Here is a 23,636-nt window from a genome sequence, read left to right on the forward strand (position 1 = left end):
TCTCTAGTTCTGACTGACACAAGCAAGGTACCCCGACATCATAGATATCTAGCTCTGACTGACACAAACAAGGTACCCCGACATCATAGATCTCTAGTTCTGACTGACACAAACAAGGTACCCCGACATCATAGATATCTAGCTCTGACTGACACAAGCAAGGTACCCCAACATCATAGATATCTAGCTCTGACTGACACAAGCAAGGTACCCCGACATCATAGATATCTAGCTCTGACTGACACAAGCAAGGTACCCCGACATCATAGATATCTGAGCTCTGACTGACACAAGCAAGGTACCCCAACATCATAGATATCTAGCTCTGACTGACACAAGCAAGGTACCCCGACATCATAGATATCTAGCTCTGACTGACACAAGCAACGTACCCCGACATCATAGATATCTAGCTCTGACTGACACAAACAAGGTACCCCGACATCATAGATATCTAGCTCTGACTGACACAAGCAAGGTACCCCGACATCATAGATATCTAGCTCTGACTGACACAAACAAGGTATCCCGATCATCTTAGATCTCTAGTTCTGACTGACACAAAGAAAATCCCGGTCATCTTAGATCTCTAGTTCTGACTGACACAAACAAGGTATCCCGATCATCTTAGATCTCTAGTTCTGACTGACACAAACAAGGTACCCTGATCATCTTAGATCTCTAGTTCTGACTGACACAAACAAGGTACCCCGATCATCTTAGATCTCTAGTTCTGACTGACACAAACAAGGTATCCCGATCATCTTAGATCTCTAGTTCTGACTGACACAAACAAGGTACCCCGATCAACTTAGATCTCTAGTTCTGACTGACACAAACAAGGTACCCCGATCATCTTAGATCTCTAGTTCTGACTGACACAAACAAGGTACCCCGATCATCTTAGATCTCTAGTTCTGACTGACACAAACAAGGTACCCCGATCATCTTAGATCTTTAGTTCTGACTGACACAAACAAGGTACCCTGATCATCTTAGATCTCTAGTTCTGACTGACACAAACAAGGTACCCTGATCATCTTAGATCTCTAGTTCTGACTGACACAAACAAGGTACCCCGATCATCTTAGATCTCTAGTTCTGACTGACACAAACAAGGTACCTCGATTACCATAGATATCTATCTCTGACTGACACAAACAAGGTACCCTGATCATCTTAGATCTCTAGTTCTGACTGACACAAACAAGGTACCCTGATCATCTTAGATCTCTAGTTCTGACTGACACAAACAAGGTACCCCGACATCTTAGATCTCTAGCTCTGACTGACACAAACAAGGTACCCCCATCATCTTAGATCTCTAGTTTTGACTGACACAAACAAGGTACCCTGATCATCTTAGATCTCTAGTTTTGACTGACACAAACAAGGTACCCCGATCATCTTAGAACTCTAGTTCTGACTGACACAAACAAGGTACCCTAGGCCTGATCATCATAGATCTCTAGTTCTGACTGACACAAACAAGGTACCCTGATCATCTTAGATTTCTAGTTCTGACTGACACAAACAAGGTACCCCGACATCTTAGATCTCTAGTTCTGACTGACACAAACAAGGTACCCTGATCATCTTAGATCTCTAGTTAGTTCTGACTAACACAAACAAGGTACCCTGATCATCTTAGATCTCTAGTTCTGACTGACACAAACAAGGTACCCTGATCATCTTAGATCTCTAGTTCTGACTGACACAAACAATGTACCCTGATCATCTTAGATCTTTAGTTCTGACTGACACAAACAAGGTACCCTGATCATCTTAGATCTCTAGTTCTGACTGACACAAACAAGGTACCCTGATCATCTTAGATCTCTAGTTCTGACTGACACAAACAAGGTACCCTGATCATCTTAGATATCTAGTTCTGACTGACACAAACAAGGTACCTCGATTACCATAGATATCTAGCTCTGACTGACCAAAGCAAGGTGCCCCGATTAGAGAGACGAAAAAAGATTTAAAAACAAATCAAAAACCATAATTTTGAAATCATACAAATTCATTTATAGAAATTCATACAATTTATCGAACATCAATAAATGTTTATTTCTATCTTTATGTAGTTGTAGCTACAAACATATTTTACGCAACATCAATAAATATGTTACACTTTCCCTCAAATCTTGTGTAGATTAAGCTACAAAAATATGTTTTTGTCATGCCTCCGATTTCACCTTGGGAGATGCACACGCCTGATGAAGCTAATTTATTTAGCGAAACATTGCGTATTTCTATTTAAAATCTAATAGAACGTTTTAATGTATTAATTAGCGTGTTTAAGTTATATTCTTAGACATTTATATATATATTTATATATATATACAATATAAAAAAGAAGATGTGGGATGGCCAATGAGACAACTATCCAAAAAAGACCAAAATGACTGACACGATCTATCATATAAATAAATACAAAATGGTGTGCTTTTCGTAAAACTGTATTAAAAAGTTCGTGTAATACAAAAGGGGGAATGAACGTTGCAAAATTTCTTGGCCTATGTCTGGTATAGGTATGGAAATATGGGCTATCACAGCCAATAAAAACCTGCATTATACAATATTGATGTTCATATAAACTCATATTTGGAGGCTACATTGATCTTCAAGTATATAAAATGAGTTTTATTGCAGAATAACCTCAAAAGTTCAACGGGCTAAAATACGAAAGCACACTGCACCCTAATGAATATAACAAGACTATTTCCAATACGGACAAATGAACAGAAATGGACAAAACAAGAAATAGTACACGTCAACCCTATCAGGCCTATAACTAGTCCCGTCATCATTAATAATGACAAAGTTATTTTTTTTAAGACTCGTACTCTAAGGACTCGTATGCCATAAATATTTTTTTTTTTTAAAGTATACCAAATTATCAGCATATCCATCAGTTCATGGTTCAGCAGATGTCGATTAAACCGTGTTTCACATTAGTTATGTTGACCTTTGTACTCTAAAAACACGTTTTAAAGGATAGGAGAGTACTTTTCCAAAATGCCTTTTGACATTTAAAAGAAAACTTCCTCACTATCAAGTGGAATTCGATAGCCTCCATGTGATGAATCAGCAAGCTAGTCGGAAGTTAAAAATTTCTTGATATTTAATGGAAGAAAAAGGTCCGCGTTAGCTACTTAATCGATTATTTGTTTCCTTCGATACAAATCTAATATTTTAATTTATAAATGAACATATATATATATGTGTTATTTCCGTATCATCAGTAGGGCTGTAAACTAATATATATTCAAACAAATTAAAAAAATGTGTTACTATTTTAAGAAATACGTGTGTTGCCTTCTTTCTTCAAATAATACATAAGTCCACGCTTTAGTATGTCATTTATAATTGATAAATCAAAATATTACTTAGATAAAAAATCTGTATAGCAAGTGCAGACAATTTAATGTCCGGGTGAAGAATATGTGTTGTAACAAAACTTTGCCAAACAGGTGCAGCGTAAAACTCCGATGTTAGCAACAACGGCTAAATCCATGTTTTGATTTATGAAACCTAAGAGTATAAAAACTAAACGGCAGGGGCGATAACTCCATGTTTGGTCTGCAGATAATTTGTACAAGTTTACTTTTATACCCTCAATGATGATCCATCTTTGCAGTATTGTGGATATAAAAAAATGTTACTCGGAAAACACATACGACGCAAGACGACAGAAGTAATCTTAATGAGTTTTAAACATGACCTTGTGGCCATTGTGGACACCCCATTGTTGCCCCTATGTGTGTCTTTTTACGTTTTAAGGCACCGCAAATATCGCTGGCGCTTGCTTCTATTTTTAGATTTACAAACAACGGAAGGACGACTAGTTGACATTTTCAGAAGAGTTTAGCCTTAAACTTACTGTACTTAATTAGCAATTAGTAGAGTACTGAATAATTATCGGCTCATTCTCCAATATATATGTATGTATATACTATAGTAACCAACGCTCGTAAAACAGTTTTGTCATGGGACCTTTACAACAATTCCAACGTAAGTTTCTAAATAAAAAAAATATAACAAGTTGACAACCATATACAGTGTATTTGGTATATTACAGTTAAATAACAAGCATACAAGAAAAAAGAAAAAAGTGACCTAACCTAAAAACATGTTAAACAAGCAAACTATACCAGTTTCCTCCTAGCTAATATTAACATGGCTAGCACTACTTATTGATTTAAATAACCTACCTATTTCCTGGGTATTTATATCTCTTTTGGACGGCTTTTCTATAGAGTTTCGTATTAGTGATCAACAAGTATTTAAAATGTTGAATAATAGAATATTGTTAATAAAAATTCGGTCACTGACCTTGTTACAAAATCAATGTTTAACAAGTATTAATGTCAAGTATGTCGCTAATGAATATGTTTTTTTTCTTCTTTTTAACACAAGTTTATTTAAATTTTTCTTTAAATATAAATTTATGACTCTCAGTTATGACTATAAAAACTTTATGACTTTTATTCCTAACAAACAAAGGAAATCAAATTTAAAACACGCGTTTGAAAAGATAAAAAAACCTTAAAAAATCGATATTTTGCCTCGGATATTTCCGTACAGATCTCCTGAAATATTTTCTACGACAATATTGTGTATTAGAAATTATTATTATCATTTATATTATTACAAAAATATAATATGCTCCAAACAATTAACACTTTATATTAATAAGTATATATCAGCAACTTTATGAATGAACACCCTAGCGATTTAAATTATTGACTATATTTTTAAATATATATTTATATATAAAGCTAGAAAGCAATGTAGCATATATTTTAAAATTTAGCTATTTTTTTAAAATGATAAAATATTGCCTTACCTATTTATTTTCTGGATGTTATTTCTATGAAGCTTATCGACAAATTACAGACAAATACACATGTTATATTAGTTTTTCCCGCAGAAATTTTCCATTACGTTTCAAGTTCAAGGATACGAGCTGTTTTATTATTCGAAGTATATGAATATGCATTAAAGATTTTCAATCATTTATACAGTAAGAATTTAATGGTATTTATTTGCTGCATTTAATTAAGAAAAAAGTATCATTTTAAAAATAGTGTACAATTTATAAATCAATACTTTGTCCTTGAATATAGAAACATTATTTTAATTTAAAAAGGGGGGTGTGAACAGGCAAAACACGACAGAAGAGCAGAAAACATGACCGAATGAAAATCAAACGGGGTAAACTGAGATAAATCACAAATAGCGAAGAAATGTAATACGCATGGTAAAATGTCGAGTGGATTAAAAGCAAATGTAAGAGTGTTTCTCGAGAGGTGTTTGTGTAGTAAATATATGACGAAAACACAGAACCAGGACATTCTGATCTTACGAAACTCGCTATCAATTTAATAACACTGAAAATGGCAAGTTCGATGTAGAGATACATACTTGTCAGTCTAATTGAATAATAGAATGCATTTTACCAGTTTACATATAAACCATAGGGGTTCCTGGGCTCGTTTCCGGGATACAAATTCGCTTCGGTTGACAATGTTTTCTGCTCTATCACCTCGATCTCGGCTATGTATGTGTTATTTAATTAATATCGCCTGTTTTATCTTTATACGGTTTTTTTTTACTTCAGGCTTCAATGTGATGAGCCATATACGGTACAATGTTTGGGAAATATTTGGTTTTCAACATGCCCTTCGACTTCGTTATTGGTTTGCCCGCATTTTTTTATTTGAGCACACCTGAGGTGTCTTGCGTTGACAAAACGTGTTTAGCTTTCAAAATTATAAGACAGTTATATGTTTGAACGGGTTTCTTGATTATTATGGAATTTTATTTGGTTCAATACAAAGAATTTCAGGTAAATAAATAGCTGTGAATCCTTTGAAAAAAATCTTATAGAATCTATCGATCGTCATAAAATGAACGCATCGGATCCCCACATGAACGGACTTTAATTGTCCGTTATAGTACAAACTACAGGTAGTCGTATTCCAGTAAGAGATGAGAAGACGTTTGAATTTGTGCATTTACGTTGATTCTCGATGTCAACATTCGTATGTTATAACATTACAGTACGGGTAGTTTTGCGAGAGCACAACTCCCAAACGAGGACCGAAGCTCATAAATTCGACAAACGCAGGTCTTCGGGAAGGTAAGGAATCATGCCGACAACTTTCTCCCGATAAAAAAAAACCACATAACTCGGACCCCCTTTTTTCAACCACAAACACATACGCGCACCATCATATCTCAACACCCATTTCTGAGTTTGGGTTGTTGCCTTAGTAGCCGCTATAAATTAGAATACGTATTCAGTGATATTAAAATGAATTTTCCATTCTCTACAGATTTTTTTTTAAATTCCATGGGGTAAAATGTAGAATAAGAAAAAAAGAAAGAGCAGACATTTCGGAACATAGAAGAGATTTTGAGAAATGTTTAATCATAAAGTTGGCGTTTGCTTTCACTAATAATAATAATTGAATCTGCTACAATACATGTAGTTTTTGTAATATCCATGTGTATTACGTGGAGGACCATCTTTTGAACTATTTTGACAGTTTGATTCATCTCAGTTTATTACAGGTCCAGACAAAACATTCCATTCTATGTTTATTTTGTAGACTATCTTTAAACTTAATTCATCAAATTATGAATCCATACTGCATCATACCCATATAACGATTGGCTTGCACAGACCTACAAACGACTCGAGTTCTGTAATTGGGAGTACTAAATTGCATTTATGCTTAAATTCACATCAAGGCCTTACAAAAAATCGAAATACCGATGTTTTGTTTTATTTCTCAACATTTTGGGAATATTTTGAAAGTGCTCAGTCCATTAATTTTATTATTCATTTTGCAAAAAAACTTTGCCTGGAATATTTTAATTGCTGATTTTTTACAAGTTGGCTTTTTGTTGGCTTCTAATACAACGTTTACTATAACTTAATTTTTTTCTCGGGATACTTATTCTGCATGTTTATATATAATGTGACCGTTTTGTGCAAATCTTAAATATTTAGCTATGCAGAAAGACGTGGATAATCATAATGGCAAAAAACAAAGTAGCAGAACTTCACGAATGCCGCCGAGCTCACAAAGAAAAGCTTGAAACCATTTCAAGGAGTTGAATTTTCAAAATCCAAAGCCAGTTATTTCAGCAACAAATAAGTGGAACGGAACCAAATATATTACTAAACATGATCTGTAACTCGTCCTGGACGACTCATATACTAAAAATTAAATCCGATCAATATGTGAAGGCGTTGAGGGGAAAGTCCGTGTAACCGCTTGTTGCATAATGAAACACGGAAAAGCCGAGTAGTGGGGCATAAAAATAAAGTATTATGTCTCCAAAAAAAATGTAAGATTCCCGTTGTTTGTTGCCTTTTTTGTCAAGTTGGTGTAGTTAGAGTACTAGATGCCTTTTTTGTCAAGTTGGTGTAGTTAGGGTACTAGATGCATATAAGCTTATAAGGTATTCTACTGAGTACTGTGTGTATACGTCCTTTGCTATCAAATATATCCCAGTGACAGTGGACTTCAGTCGCTCCATAATTTAGTAATTGATGATTTTGGGTACCGCATGTGGAGCAGGATCTGCTTACCCTTCCGGAGCACCTGAGATCACCCCTAGTTTTTTGGTGGGGTTCGTGTTGTTTATTCTTTAGTTTTCTATGTTGTGTCGTGTGTGCTGTTGTTTGTTTGTCTTTTTCATTTTGTAGCTATGGCGTTGTCAGTTTGTTTTAGATTTATGAGTTTGACTGTCCCTTTGGTATCTTTCGTCCCTCTTTTAGTAATTGATAATTTTGATAAGTGACAGGACTTATCAGCGAAAATGCCAGTGTCCAAGGGAATGTTATCAGTTTAACTTGTATTTGCAGAATAAAACAATCAACAGTGTTTCGATAATAAAAGGGGGGGCGTTATACAATCAAACGACAAAAGCGAGTTCCCACTCAAAAAATGTCCTACCATTTCAACTTAAATCGATATTTTTCAAAACATTATTACCAAGTAACTCGACTCTGTAGAACGCTGCTCTGTAGAACTCTACTCTGTAAAACTCTACTCTGTAGAACTCTGCTCTGTAGATCATACGGTATACAAAGGACGATAACTCCTGGTTCATATCAAGATTCATTGTTTTATAAAATAATTCTTATTTTTGTCTAGATGAAATGTTTGTTCTCACATCTTTCGTCTTCTTTTTCACATTTAGAATTCAGGTCAATTCAGGTATTAAAAGATGTTTTTCCCAATATAATAATATAGCCGTCATGTGAACTTCATCGTTAGCCGTCACGCCCGTGTTGGGTGATTTTAAAAATGTTCAAAATGCATAAATTGACGATTTGCTACAATAAATACAGGCTTTATAGCATTTGAATAATGTACTCAGATCTATTTAAATGACTTCTACTTGTGCGAAATCAGAAAGTATAAAGTCATAGTTTCATAGTTTAAGATTGTCGTAAATAATCCTACCTGAGAACAAAAAGTAGCAAATAAGGGTTTGTTTCCTGTTTTGAAAATATCATTCTCTTGCAGGCAGACATCTTTAAAGGGAGGTAAATCTCTCAAAAGGATTTTATCAAATTGCGTATGTATGCCCCGAGAATCACAGCACTGCAGATGATTGCAGATTGTTAAACATTAGTTTATCGGCACGTTGAGTGTATTCATATGGGTACAAATTGCAACCCTTTAACAACAGGCTTTTTTCTGTCATGATGGGGAAAAGGAGGAGGCATAGGAAAAATAACGTTTTATATATTTTCCAAGCCAGCGTGACATCTTTTTGACCCATATCAGCGACACGTCTGTGTATTTCTCCATATAGGAAGATATAGGAAGAGACCCCACAGTTACTAATGGTTGTTTATTGTCAAACTTAATACAGACCTGTCTATATATACAATTACATTTATAAGTATATGCTCTGGAATTATAACTAAGTAAACTAACTTTAAAACAGCAAAAAATGTCCTTTTATTGAGTTGGATATCTAAGTTTTAACACTCGACTGAAAACTCTATCCAAAAACTTTTGCAAATTACGATTTTAAGTTTCTTAACGACATTTAATTGATTCAATTGTAGTGGTCTTCTTTTTTCCCTTCAGTCTTACGGTGTGTATGACCCGGCTTAACATAAAGATTTCATAGATATAATAGAGATATGGTTTGAAAGTATAATATAAAATATCACATCTCATTTTTGATTTTTATGTCAATGTCGTTTTTATATCCCGTAAATTTGAAAGTGGTTCTATCAAAAAATGAGGCCGTTTATGTTTTCGCTTGTGATAATATTGTTTTACCTTTTGTCGTGTTGGGAAGCTTTTAAAGCTTACTTTACGATATCGGGTGCTCATTGTTGTGAATGAATGATTTTATTCTCATAAACTAGTACATAGCTACAGAGAAAATAACAGTTCATATAAAATACATATGTTTGTTTCGCATGTGTAAAAATAAATGACAATATAATTATATTACAGTTCAACTAACAAGGAGGACAGACTTTCAATGATATGTATCGTATAAATCTACACAATTTTTCTGGCTCTACAACATTTTCAGATGACAATACTTTATAAATTTAATAATGTTAGCATTTTTTTTTACAATAATGTGATAAATATTTTTCTCTTTTTATGTTGAGAAAATTGCATGACATAATGATGTGAAATTCATCGCCAATATCTATATAGCTGCAGAGATGACAAGACCTTTCTGATCTCGGAATAGTATGCCCTCTTCCCGTCATAGGCGGATCCAGGGGACCTAGAGGCCCGCCCCACCCTTTTCTTGGGAAACATTTGGTTGATTATATAAGGAAGCACTGAAGCAAGACTGGAGCGGGCTCCCCTCAGGTCAGTCAGCGACCCCCCTCCTTATAATAAGTTCTGGATCCGCAACTGCCCGTCTCCACTGGCAAACGATGATTTCCGCAATTTACCGCTCTGAAGTACGTCCATTAATTTATTCATAGTTCATTATTCATTATTTAATAATAATTCTTATATGATTTGCATATCTATAAATACTTGAATTGAATTGGTCAATTAGAATTTTTCCCTTGGTTTACACTTCGATAAATCATGTTTCCGAAACTACTTTCGTAATCTATTCATACGCGATACACATGCTTATCAGGGATACTGAGATTTTTAACAAATCGAGATTAAAAAACAAATGTATAATTGTTGTTTCTATTCTAATGCTCTTACTCACAAACTTAACATAAAAGTCCTTCGGACATAAGTTTGTGAGTTGATCGCCCCGGTTTACACATCAATAGCCTCTAGAAAAAATGTATTAAATCCTATAATGAATAATGAAATAGTTCACTATTCACTATTCAGTATTAAACATGTGAATAATGAAAAATAAAATAGTTTATGTTTCATTATTCAACTTCGAGCGGTGAATAGCAAAATAAATATAAAAAAAAATGACTGTGACACTTTCGCCATATCCTGAGCCGCAATGACCATTAGAGGTTTACCTAAATGCCAAAAAAAAACGCGTAAAAATGAAGAAATAGCTAATTTTGAATAATGAAATGGATATTTTGAATAATGAAATGGATATTTTGAATAATGGAATGGACTGCTGCGACCCTTTAGCCCCTAATTACAGATATATAGTATACCTCAATCGAAAGCTTATCAAGAGAGGAACAAAAGGTATATAGTCAATATGTTCCTCAACGGATATTAGAGAAGTAACAAAGGACTTCAATATCGAAATACGCGTGAACATTGAGAAATAGCCATTTTTTTTAATAATGAAATGGATATTTTGAATAACGGAATGGACTGGTAGGACCCTTCAGTCCCTAATTACAGATATACATTCTACCTCAATCAAAAGTTTATCAAGAGAGGAACAAAAGGTATATAGTCAATATGTTCCGCAACGGATATTACAGGAGCAACGAAGGACTTAGATATAAAAAATATGCGTGAACATTGAGAAATAGCCAATTTTGAATAATGAAATGGATATTTTGAATAATGGAATGGACTGCTGCAACCCGTCAGCTCCTAATTAAGGAAAAAATATACACAAAATTAAAGTCTATGAATCAAAGAATGAACTGAGTATAATCGATATGTGCCGCAATAACCACTACAGAGGTTACGGAGGACCTAAATGCCAAAATACGCGTGAAAATTTAGAAATAGCCAATTTTGAATAATGAAATGGATATTTTGAATAATGGAATGCACTGCTAGGACCCTTCAGCCCCTAATTACAGATATATATTATACCTGAATCGTAAGCTTAACAAGTGAGGAACAAAAGGTATATAGTCAATATGTTCCGCAACGAATATTAGAGGAGTAACGAAGGATTTAAATATCGAAATACGCTTGAACATTGAGAAATAGCTTATTTTGAATAAATGATTGGACTGCTGCAACCCTTCAGTCCCTAATTATAGATATACCTTATACCTCATTCGAAAGCTGATAAAGAGAGGAACAAAATGTATATAGTTAATATGTTCCACAACGAATATAAGAGGAGTTACGAAGGACTTAAATATCGAAATACGCGTGAGCATTGTGAAATAGCTTATTTTGAATAATGGAATGGACTGCTTATCCCCATCAGCTCCTAATTAAGGAAAAAAATATACACCAAATCAAAATTCATTGATAGGGGAATAAACTGAGTATAAACAAGATGAGCCGTATTGACCACTAGAGGGCTCTTGATAAACTTTTGATTGAGGTAGAATGTATATCTGTAATTAGGGACCTAAATGCCAAAATACCTTTAAAAATCAAGAAATAGCTAATTTTGAATAATGGAATGGATATTTTGAATAATGTAATAGACCACTGCAACCCTTCAGCCCCTAATTGCAGATATACCTTATACCTCATTTTGCAGCTTATTAACAGACGAACGAAAGGTATAAAGTCAATGTGTTCAACAAAGCATATAACAGGAGAAAGGAAGAACATAAATATCGAAGCACTCATGAACATTTAGAAGTAACATATTTTGAAAAATGAAATGGACTGCTGCCAGCCCCTTATTAAAGAAAAAGTTGTAGACCTTTTGAAAACTTATTAACAAATGAATATAAACAACATGTGCTACAATGACCATTAGAGGTGTTACGAAGGATCTAATGCCAAAATGCGCTTGACAATTTAGAAATAGCCAATTTTGAATAATGGAATGGATTATTGAGAACCTTCAGTCCTTAATTACAGATATACCTTATACCTCATTCGACAGCTTCTTAACAGAGGAACGAAAGGTATATAGTCAAAAAGATTCATAATGCACGAATTCTATTTTACAAAAATTGCAAGAAAGGGCAGCTAGAATTATTTTAAACGAACACAAAAGTCGTAAACCATCTATTGAACTATTTAAGGATTCTTAAATTATTGGTAAATAGTGGTATGATTATGACAGTTCTGCAACATCCCCATTTTGAGGGTAATTTCTGCTGGGACCAGACCCAAACATGCGAAAATCTTGCACACTCGTTGACGAGGTTATGAGGGGGAAACGTGGGTGGTTGTGGTTGTGGGAAAAAGTGGGGGGTCGAGGGAAAATGTGTCTTTGTGGAAGAAAGAAACACACACACAAAATAAATCTACAGATAGAATAAACACAATGGATAGTAAGATTACAAATATGTCTGATCATAGATAGAATACGACACAAGAGGTGGAAATTCTGGAAAAACTGGCCGCTGTCAAGACCAAGCGAGAACAGCGCTGCAGTGACGAGGAAATTCTCAAATGGCGAGAAGTAGGCCAGGACTCACCATTGTATTGTCACAGACATTAAAAATGTTGACACGAAGTTTGGGTGCTGTCGGAATTTCAATGGGAACCAATTGTGCCCCTCTTCTTGCCGACTCGTTTCTTTATTATCATGAGGCTGACTTCATACAGGAACTTCTGAGGAAGAAAGATATGAAGCTAGCGATATCCTTTAACTTTTCGTTCCGCTATATAGATGATGTTCTCTCACTAAATAATACAAAATTTGGTGACTTCGTTGAACGAATATATCCCATCAAACTTGAGATAAAGAATACTACAGATACAGCTAAGTCTGCCTCATATCTTGAATACATCAAGAAATTGACAATGAGGGTTGGTGGAAAAAAAACTTTACGACAAAAGAGATGATTTTAGCTATCCATATGTAAACTGTCCATTTCCTATCATGATTTCCTTGAAAAAGGATTGATACTCACAAGGAAGCTATTAAACCAAGAGTTCCAAATGGTGAAGTTGAAATCATCCTTTCGAAAATTTTACGGACGCCATTACGAGTTGGTTTGAATAACCGTTTCACAGATGATTATCGGATATGTTCCTTATGTCGTAACTACAGACTACCCTTTCCCTTTTCACGAATGTGACCTACTGAATTAGACTATTTACCGGATTTGATATAACATAAGAAACACGACGGGTGCCACATGTAAAGCAGAATGTGCTTACTCGTTCGGAGCATCTGAGATCACCGCATGTTTTTGTGGGGTTCGTGTTGCTTAGTCTAGTGTTCTATGTTGTGTCTTCTGTACTATTATTTGTCTGTTTGTCTTTTTATTTTTAGCCATGGAGTTGTCAGTTTGTTTTCAATTCATGAGTTTGACTCTTCCTTTGGTATCTTTCATCCCTCTTTTTTAGGTGTTTACGACACGTTGATTTTTCTGAATCTCCGCGTTAAATTGGTTTTCTATAAATTCGACTCTGGTCTGCTGATGACAAGAATCTAAGTGATTCTATTATAGGAGCATACCGAGGAGGGAAATGTTTTTGAAGGGCCTGTTAGCATCTAAGATCAGACCGGCTCCGTCGTGAATTTGCTGACCACGCTTCCAGTAGAGTCAAGAAGGTGATCCGGGGGTTTGAGGGTTTAATATAGAGACCGTTGCCACTGGGATTCACTGAGCAAACGCATCCACCAAGTTTCAGGTACAATCCAGATCTCAATGACTTATCGACGGCGACACCACCCAGACACCTCTAAGCTCCAACACCCATGGCTGGTAGAATGGTCTTTGCTATCATGGGGAGTGACCTCATTGCTAGCCCTGTCAGCATAGGTAGGAATCCACCTACTTTTTGCATGTTTTCCTTCATTTGGGTGGCACTCAATTCCAGTTTCAGACCACCAGCACCTTTCCGGAGAAGATTGGTAATCTTTTGAACCTGTCTAGAAGTGAGCCACATCTTGTTATCGCTTTGCATGCTTGCATGGGACAAACGAATGGAGACTGGACAAACTTTCTTGACAGCCCGTTGTAGTTTAGCAGCTTCAAACCATGTTCGTGATAAGTCATTTATTTATTAAGAAGATGAAAGAGGACGGTGAGATGTTCCTCCCTGAAATTGATGGGTCTACCGTCTTGATCGGTTAGGCACGTTTGCGTGGGATTGATCGTTTGCAAGGTCACTGGCAAATATACTAGGTTCTTGGGGTTTTCAATGTTCTTCATACCAGGATGGACTGCGGGAAAGGAGACTGCTGGGTAACGTTCCATGAATGATATCAATTTTCACAAGAATGCTGTTAATTCTCATGATATCAATTTTCACAAGAATGCTGTTAATTCTCATGATATTCACAATGTGTTCATCTTCGGTGTAACCATTTGTAGCACTATCAAAAGTGCAAGGTCGTCGCTCAAATCACAAGACGGTGCCGAGACTGTTTTCATCGTCAAAATCCACTTGATAGCGTCTAGCTAGGGTCAAGGTTGCTCTCAGCGTCGAGCGGTTGGCATCGATGATCATCTTAGTGCTGTGCTTGTTGAGACAGAGTTGTCTTCGAACCACATCATTAATTCCATCTATACCGTACGAGCCGGTGTTTAACACTATGGGAAACCAGGTGGCGCCTTCGTCTGGACAGTACCTGCATGAATATTGGGGATGTAGCAATAGGTTTTACAGGTTCACCAATGCCATCTCGTAGGCCTTGGATTCCTTGAGTTGTACTGGGAGGGAGGGGTTGAATCGGGTAAGGATGCGGCTGTCTAGGGTTGGAATTTTCGGCAATTCGCTGCAACAATGTGTTGTCCATTTATTTATGGAAGACCATTGTCACATACTTTTGCTTCCACTTTTCGGTACCGTCATACTGCTCCTTGAGTAGTTTACCCGCCGTCACTACGAACGCATAGACATCGGCGGTGAGACTGTCAAAAAGGAGTTGCAGGTGAATTTTATCCATTTACTTTTAGTACACGACGTTCATCTTCTGACCGTCGGATTGGAACTGTAGGATCCTGTTGGAAATGATAAGTGCAGATGCTTCGGTGGTGGCTGGAACATTACGGGCGAATTCGGCCCGGATCTGAATGTCTACCGTAGATTCTTTGAGACATTCAGACTGATGACTCACATCGATTACAAACAAGGGGTACAAGTCGATGAAATCGGAGGGATTAATACCACCATTACTGAGGAGACTGTCCATGTAGAATTTCTTTCTGAAGTCGAAGGCCTCTTTAAATACTCTGGCGATCCTATTTTCGTTGAAAGCTGCATTATAGTCGACTGCTGGATAACGTTCTGCGTTGATGGTGGCGTAGATATTTCGCAACCGGCAGTGGTCGAACACGGCTGCATCTTTATTTTTTACCGGTCTGCAAAGCTACGATGTATCTCGGTTTCTCCCGACCGCTCTTGGTAGACAGACGCCAGTGGAACTGTGAGTTTTGGGAAATACCTATAGAATCACACTGTTGCATTATTCGGAAACCACAATCGATCTTACTCTTGCTCTGGATGATCTTGTACAACCGCAGTTTATCTTCAAGGACGGACGCGAGGAACGAACCAAGATATCTTACTCAGGTTGATTTTCGCCACGTCGTTGACGGCAACGGCTCTTAGGATGGCATTAGCGTCTGAGGCACGTACCAGTGACAATTCATAATTGAATACATACACAATCTTGATGTAATCGTCTGCAAAGCCTAAAATGTGTTTCAGAGGGATGGCAAACGAAAACGATTCTTTGTTGGTGGGCTTGGTGTATATCCATGGCGGGTTTCAAATTTAGTGTTCTAAGCCTCGGCATCGATGGCAGAATCCTTATACCACAGTTGGTTGAGACCCTGTGATTTGGAGAAGTCGTCGGGGTAGGTTAGCATTCCCAGCATAGTAGTGGCGATGCCGGGGTAGTTAATATGTTCGATCTGCTGACCAGAAAGCCTTTAACAGATGCTCTTGAAGTGATACATTATACCATTATGGGCGAGGGACAAATAATCGGCACTGGCATATACTAGTGTGTGGAATAAACGAAATAAGTCGTATATGTACTTTGCGTTGTGTTTACTTTGCGTATAATATTTACAATGGCGAAGCCCATACAAGGTGTAAGAAACGTCACAAACATGTGAACGTAAATACGGGAAACGTAACGTTATAACTTCGAACTATTCTCAACATACTGGGGCCCGCAAAGTGTATTTATGTACAAAACAATAGAATATTACTTTAAATGTTCATCGATAAAGAAAAGAAATATAATTTTACACTTGCAGGAATTACTGTCTCTTCAAAACACAAAAATAGGAATCTGAATTAAACTTTAACGAGTCCATGATTTTATTCTTTCCTTTGCACGAATTGATGCCTTCCGCAAGGGCAATGTTCTTGTCGGTATTTCTTCGTTGTTTGGTTCTTCCACATATTCATCAGATGGTGTTACTTCGTTTATTTCTTCTTGACGGGGTGATGCGGGATATAATGTACAATACCTTTACTAATATCGGGATCCTTAACCTTCTCAATAAATCCTCGGCGTTCTTGATCCTTGATTATCTGTCCATATACCTTAAGCATTTCGGGATCTTGACTTAATTTTCGAATGACGTTTTCAGTTCTTCGTTTCGTAACGAAGAAGTTTGTAGGCAAGGGTTCGTGATCTAGTTTCCATGGCAACTTTGCTATGTACTTGTTTTCTCGGAATTCAATTGCTGACTTTTGATTTGTTTCCATATAGTCTACCGTTTCAACATCTGCCGTATTGCTATCTACTCCTAACGACTCTAATTCCCAAAATCTTTCTAAATTCAACTCCTCTGGTTTGTGCGATGTCAATATGTTGTACATACCTAAATTACTCTGTTGACGATAAGACGTCGGAATTGGACCAGACAATAAATAACCAAGTTTTGACTTTACGGCGGTTGGACCATTTCCTCTTAATATTGTATCCTCTACGAAATCCCAATAGAAATCAGCTCCAATGAGCAAGGAGATTTCAAAAGAAGAGTTGTCTTCTGTAAACGGATGAGCTAAACGTAATCCTTTCAGGTACTTGAATTCTCGTATACCATTACCGATGTAATTGCTTAACGGGCTGGCGATGTTCGGTACTACTAGAACCTCAACTGGAATTTTCGTTCTATCTATCGACTCTACGTATACGCGTGCTCTTGACAAATGACGGACTTTGCTGTCGGTACTTTCAAATGCCGATAAATGTATGGTTTCTGTTCCTAGTATTTCTAAATCTATTTTCGACGCTAACTCCTCGGTAACAAAAGAGCGCTGTGCTCCTTCATCAAACAAAATGTGCGTATCAACATATCGATTTCCCCCAACTGGTGCAACGGCAGTTTTTAGAAGCACGTTCGAACGGGATTTTTCTTCAGACGAATGAAAACTTGCGGCGATCAATGTATTTTCGCTATCATCAACTACGGCATTAACTGACATTTGCTGATCATTAGTACATGTATTTCTATGGCAAAGACTTGTGTGGTGCTTTTGATGGCACTGGCGGCAGCGAAATTTCGATTTACAATCTACGGAACGGTGTGATCCTAAACAGTTAAAACATAACTTCTTTTCTTTGACGATTGATAGGCGTGTATCGTGATCTGTAACATTTGGGCATTTTGCAGGGTCATGTAAATTCTGGCAGAATATGCAAGGATTTTGTCGAATATTTTGTGTTTGTCTCTCACGGTTATCGAATGTTACTACTTTACTCGGTTCACATTTTCTATTAACGCATGTCAAAAACGATGCGGTCATTGTGGTAGGCTGCATTGAATCCATAAACAACGACGAACGTTGTCCAGCTTCAATTATAGTGATTTCTGTCAAAATTCCACGTCTCAAATCAATCAATTCCCAATTATCGGAACCGTTTTCACGAGCTAAGTGTTGTCGTATTTCTGACGGAAGTTTGTTCAGTATTATCGGAATAAGTAATGCACCATACGATTCTCCGGAGCGGCCTAACGATTCAAGACCTCTTATATATGCCTCTAACTTGTCGTAATAAACACGTAGACTGAGTAGGTTGTTTTGTGGTGCTCTAAGTTCTAGCAAAGCTTGCATATAAGCATTTGTAATCTTATGCGATTGTCCGAAACGCTCCTTTAAAAGTTTAATAGCTTCCATGTAATTTGAGTTTGTGAGCGGTAACCCGTCAATAGTTCTTGCAGCATCATTAACAAGCTGGGATTTTAAATAACTAAATTTCTGTACGTCTGTGAGTGTTACATTGTAATGGACGGAAGATTCAAAAGAGTCCCAAAATGTTTGCCAAGTCAGAATTTTTCCGTTAAACATGGGTAGTGTAAGTTTCGGCAAATGGTGATTTTGGTTGCTAGGTTGCTGAACGGGATACATTTGTGTTGTGTACGGAACAGAACTGTGTTGATTAATGTTTTCAAAAGTGTGAGAAGGTAATGCGTGATCATGCTGTGGGATATCATTATCAGTACATAATTTGTTTGCGAAAGTTTTCCGTAAATGTCGTATTTTGGTGTTCAAAAAGAATTTGTACTCATCTGCATTTAGAATTTCTTCCTCGATGTCCTCCTCCTTTAAAGAATTCATAATATCTCCGTCCAATGCACTAATAATTTTCTGTTTTTGAATTAATGTTTCTAAAAGTTCAGCACTTTCTTCATTGTCCAAGTTTGAATCATCTTCCGTTTTCCGTAAAAGTCTCTTTACTGCACTTTTGTGACCAGCTCTGACTGCTTTTAGCTTGCTGTCCATCTTATCCAATGGTTACGGCACCATAAATGTGTGGAATAAACTAAATAAGTCGTATATGTACTTTGCGTTGTGTTTACTTTGCGTATAATATTTACAATGGCGAAGCCCATACAAGGTGTAAGAAACGTCACAAACATGTGAACGTAAATACGGGAAACGTAACGTTATAACTTCGAACTATTCTCAACAACTAGTACTGTGTTATCATTCTTGAAAAGTCGACCTTCCACCACGAGATAAATCTCGGCTGGGTGTAGGAACAAATACTGAGTTTCGATGTTGATTCGGATTTCGACGGAATTGTTCAGCTGGGCACCGGTTTGTGGTATGTATTCTCGAACCTGATATTCCTGAAAACTTTCGTCGATGGTCAACCCTTCGGTGATCGTAAGGATGTCAGACATAATGTATTTATTTATAGCGTTGGACGAAGTCGTGGATGGTTTTGATACCAGATCCGGAGATTAGATTGTTCAAACGAAATTTCTCTGCCTTCTTGCGTTGAACTATAAGGGGTTTTACTGCGTTTCCTGCGGTGGGTCACTTTATCATCCACATGGTCGACGGTTTAGGAGGCCCCGTTTTCAACACCTTTCAAGAGGCAGCACTCACAGTCTTACTTCCTATGATTTTGGCGGCAGAGGAAGTAAACATGCGCCAACCCAAACTGGCGATTGTGTCCCCTACTGCCGTAGGCATGCATTAGAGCGTAACTTTTCTTGATTTGCAACATTTATTCATATGATACTACGATGAAGCGCATTACATTCCTCGATGCTGATATATCAACCCTTTTTCATAGCATCCATAATCCACACAATTTCGTTGCACATACCATTATTTCCTGCTCGGTATGCTGCGACATACAGTTCCAAGCGGTCGAGAAGCTGCTTGAAGTTTGAAGGAATAAACACGGTTTGCAGTCATCTGCCCAACTTATCCTTCTGGTAGATGAAAGACACGATTCCCTTCCAATTGTAACTCGCCTTCGGGGTTCTCAGGAGGGTAAGATTGCGTTGATACATGGGACCGGAACTTTTCAGGATCTCTACATAGTCGTCAAGGTCGTTCATGAAAATATCACCGCCGTCAACGCGGTTGGCATGGGTGTGTGGCATCGAATCGTCTTGGCAGAGCTTTAGGGTTGAGGAAAGCGCTCCACCTTACCATACTTGTGACAAGAATTCCATGCATCGAAATCACCTCCACCGCTATAGATTTGGTGGGGGATCGCGCGACCGCATTTCCAACGTATACTCCTCTGTTCTACTGGGTCCCACTCAAACTTGCATTTGCAGGGCTGGGGTTCCTCTGTGTCCAGATTTTCTTCATACTTCAGTTCCAGGAAGAAATCTTCAAACTGATCCATTCTTTATCTTATACCTCATAGAACTCATCTAATTGGCATCGGTATTTTCCTGCTGACTTGGGGCTCGTGAGATCGATGATGACAAATCCATAGGTTTCAGTCCATCAACACTTACGCAGAGCGTCGAATTGTTCCTTGGTAAGATCGTTGCAGTGGAAACGACGGATATTATCGATATTCTCGGCATATTTCTGAAAGAGACAATTAAAGTTTGCATTCTCACGGATCGATTGTCGGGACAGTTGGCAGTAATTTGTGCACAGGTAGAAACATTCAACACTATTTTGACGACAGCGAACATAGTAGTCTTTACACGTATTTTGCTTACTCAGCATCAAATCATCAAACACCATAAGGTTTTTGCTGGCGGGATCCAACTCTCGAGGATCTGCCACAATGCTCCCTTGCTCGAAGAAAAAAAGTATCGATTCCACTGGGGCGTCGGGTGTAGGTAAGAGATCCTCCACATTGGTAAACGAATAGAGTGATTTACACTGAATGATGTTTCGAATATCTTCATTCGAAATTCCTTACCCAGTACTCGCCGTATGAGCTGGTAGATGAGTTGGTGAAGCGATTTTCCAAACACATACAACTGATCGTAGTCAAGCCATCCATCTCGCAGGAGACGATTGTTGAGGAGGGTTGTTTTAACACAATCCGATTTTGCAATGATCAACCCTCGGATCGATCGCTGTGTAAGGAGATAGTGGTTGCTTCTTATGGGTATTATCGCTCTAAGAAAGGTTTTCAACGTCCGTTCTTTAAAGAAAGCAATGATTTGTGTGCAATGTCGAGGGAAGACGGACATTGTTAATCTATGCGAGGCAGTGACCAGCAACGGACGTCGAAGGAAGGTTTATCACTGTAAGGTTTGCGGTGCCAAAAAGTCCCAGTTTATCGCTTCCACATGTTCTGAGTTCATGAAGAAGATTATTGACCGGTTGCCTGTAGAAATGCATCTGCCAAAGCAAAATTTTACCAAAGCTCGATTCGGGCTGGGTGTTTAAAAAATGTTTGCTAGACCGATGAAATAGTTGAGAAGTTGCACAAACTCGTTCGACGCAAGTTTCAGAGGCGTCGAGTGGTGGTGTGTGGAATAGATGAAACTTGGGCTGCTGATCTCCTTGACATTAGTGCCTTCTCTCGTGATAACAAGGGATTCAAATTCATTCTGAGCATTATTGACGTGTTCTCCAACTACGGTTGGTTAATACCCCACAAGAACAAGAAAGGTGTGACGGTGCAGGATGCCTTCCAAGCAGTGTTCAAGGAGCGTGTATCCGAGAAATTGAGGACAGAAAAGGGTACCGAGTGCAACAACAAAGATGTACAGCAGCTGCTTCAAAAACATGATATCGACCTCTACTCCACCGAGAATTTCGACCTGTCCACTTTGCTACTTTTCAGGGCAATTAGTTTTTCGGTGAGATCTTTGATTTCCATTTCTAGATGATTATACTCCGATTCTAAATCATCGATGTCCTTCATTCCATCCTACAATTGTTGGGTCACCCAACGTTTTGTCATAGCATCCAAACTGTCCTCGGGGTGTCATAGGCTAGTGAAGATTGTCGTGCTATCCAAATCCTGCAGCATTCGCCAGACGGATACGCGCTTCCTTGCATGGGATCCAAACTTATCCATTTATTTATAGAGCGAGAAGATTGCCTGTTTCGTCGATTTTCCTTTTGTCAGCAACTTCAACACGTATAGATGACCGAGAGACCTCATGGAAGGTCTGCATATCATTTTCAATAATAGGAGTCATCTTACAGGTAGTAAATACATCTTTATAGGCTATGTTCGGCGGATGTATCTTAATTTTATCCTCAATGGCTTTCCTATCTTCCCGATTTTTTCCTGCACCTTTTCCAGCAGTTGATCTTTCAATAGCCTTCTAACCGTCTGGTTAATAATCTCCTTCCTCGTGTGGTGTTTGGGACGACGCTTAAATTTGAAATTAGTCTTCGTGTCAATCAATTCAACCAACTGATCTTTCCTCAACCGGAAGTACCCTCGAATGTGGTTCATTTTGGCATAACCTCTCAGGGCTTTGACAGCTAACTCCATGTTAGCTATTGGATCCATGTCTTTATCCTAACAATATATAATATCAATTTAGGTCATCCCAAACCACCATCACCAATTCAATGGTTTTAGACCAAATTTTCGGGCCCTAAAAAATCATATCCTAACATTTTCAATCCTACCGTCCTTATCAAAAAATATAAAAGTCGTGGTAATCGTAACCGGTGCATCTGGATTTTTTCATCCCATAGCTCACGAGACCCATCGGTCTCTCTCTTTGCACAGACGGTGGTCAGCTGCATGTTTAATTTATCACACCCCCACGTGCGAATAGTTCCCCCTTTCCAACACAAGTTTATAATTTTGGCGGACCCAAACTTCGTGTCAACATCTTTAATGTCTTTGGCACTCAAGGATGAGTCCTGGCCTACCTCTCGCCATTTGAGAATTTCCTCATCATTGCAGCACTGGTCTCGCTTGGACTTGAAAGCGTCCAGTTTTCCAGAATCTCTACCTCTTGCGCCGTATTTTCTCTCTGATCAGACATATTTGTATTCTTGCAATCCATTGTGTTTATTCTATCTGTGGATTTTTTGTGTGTGTGTTTCTTTCTTCTACACATTTTCCCTCATTCTCAACCCCCACTCTTTCCCATCAACCCCCACCACCCACGTTTTTCCTTCAAAACCTCGTCAACTGTCGTGCGAGATTTTCGGATTTTTGGGTCTGGTCCCAGCAGAAATTAACCTCAAAATTTGGGTGTGGCAGAACTCTCATAATCAAATTACTCTAAATCAAATACAGAGTTATACAAATCAATTTTTTCTTTCAGTGGTCCAAAAGTGTGGAATTCACTATCGAGTGAAATTAAAAAATCAAAAAATATATCTGCATTCAAATACTCTTACAAGTCATTATATTTTCAAAAGAGAAATTATAAGTTAAGCCACAAAGTATACTATAGGTAATTATGTTGTTGGTATGTTTTGTTTATATACAGATCTATTGTTTACATGTGTGTACTAGGAGATGAATTGTGTTTTATTCATGTAGTTGAGCATTATCGAAAATTGGTTTATTCTAAATGAGTTAACTCTCTTTGAAAAAATATATTATTATTATTATTTATATGTTCAGCAACGCCTAATAGAAGAGAAAGGAAGTACCTAAATATCGAAAAACGCGTGAATATTTTAGAACAG

The 23,636-nt window shown here is 37.5% G+C and overlaps 1 protein-coding gene across 2 annotated transcripts in view; it reads right to left on the reverse strand.

The window, feature by feature from the left end:
* The window catches only part of LOC143085474 (sodium- and chloride-dependent glycine transporter 1-like), a 50,055-nt gene extending 45,087 nt beyond the window's left edge, over positions 1-4,968 (reverse strand). For both annotated transcript variants that reach the window (XM_076261837.1, XM_076261836.1), the window contains exon 1: positions 4,856-4,968. The gene's annotated coding sequence lies outside the window, so the exon portion shown is untranslated. The remainder of the gene's footprint in view (positions 1-4,855) is intronic.
* Positions 4,969-23,636: the final 18,668 nt, after the last annotated feature.

This window comes from Mytilus galloprovincialis, chromosome 8 (assembly GCF_965363235.1).
Source record: "Mytilus galloprovincialis chromosome 8, xbMytGall1.hap1.1, whole genome shotgun sequence".
Lineage (NCBI taxonomy): Eukaryota > Metazoa > Mollusca > Bivalvia > Mytilida > Mytilidae > Mytilus > Mytilus galloprovincialis.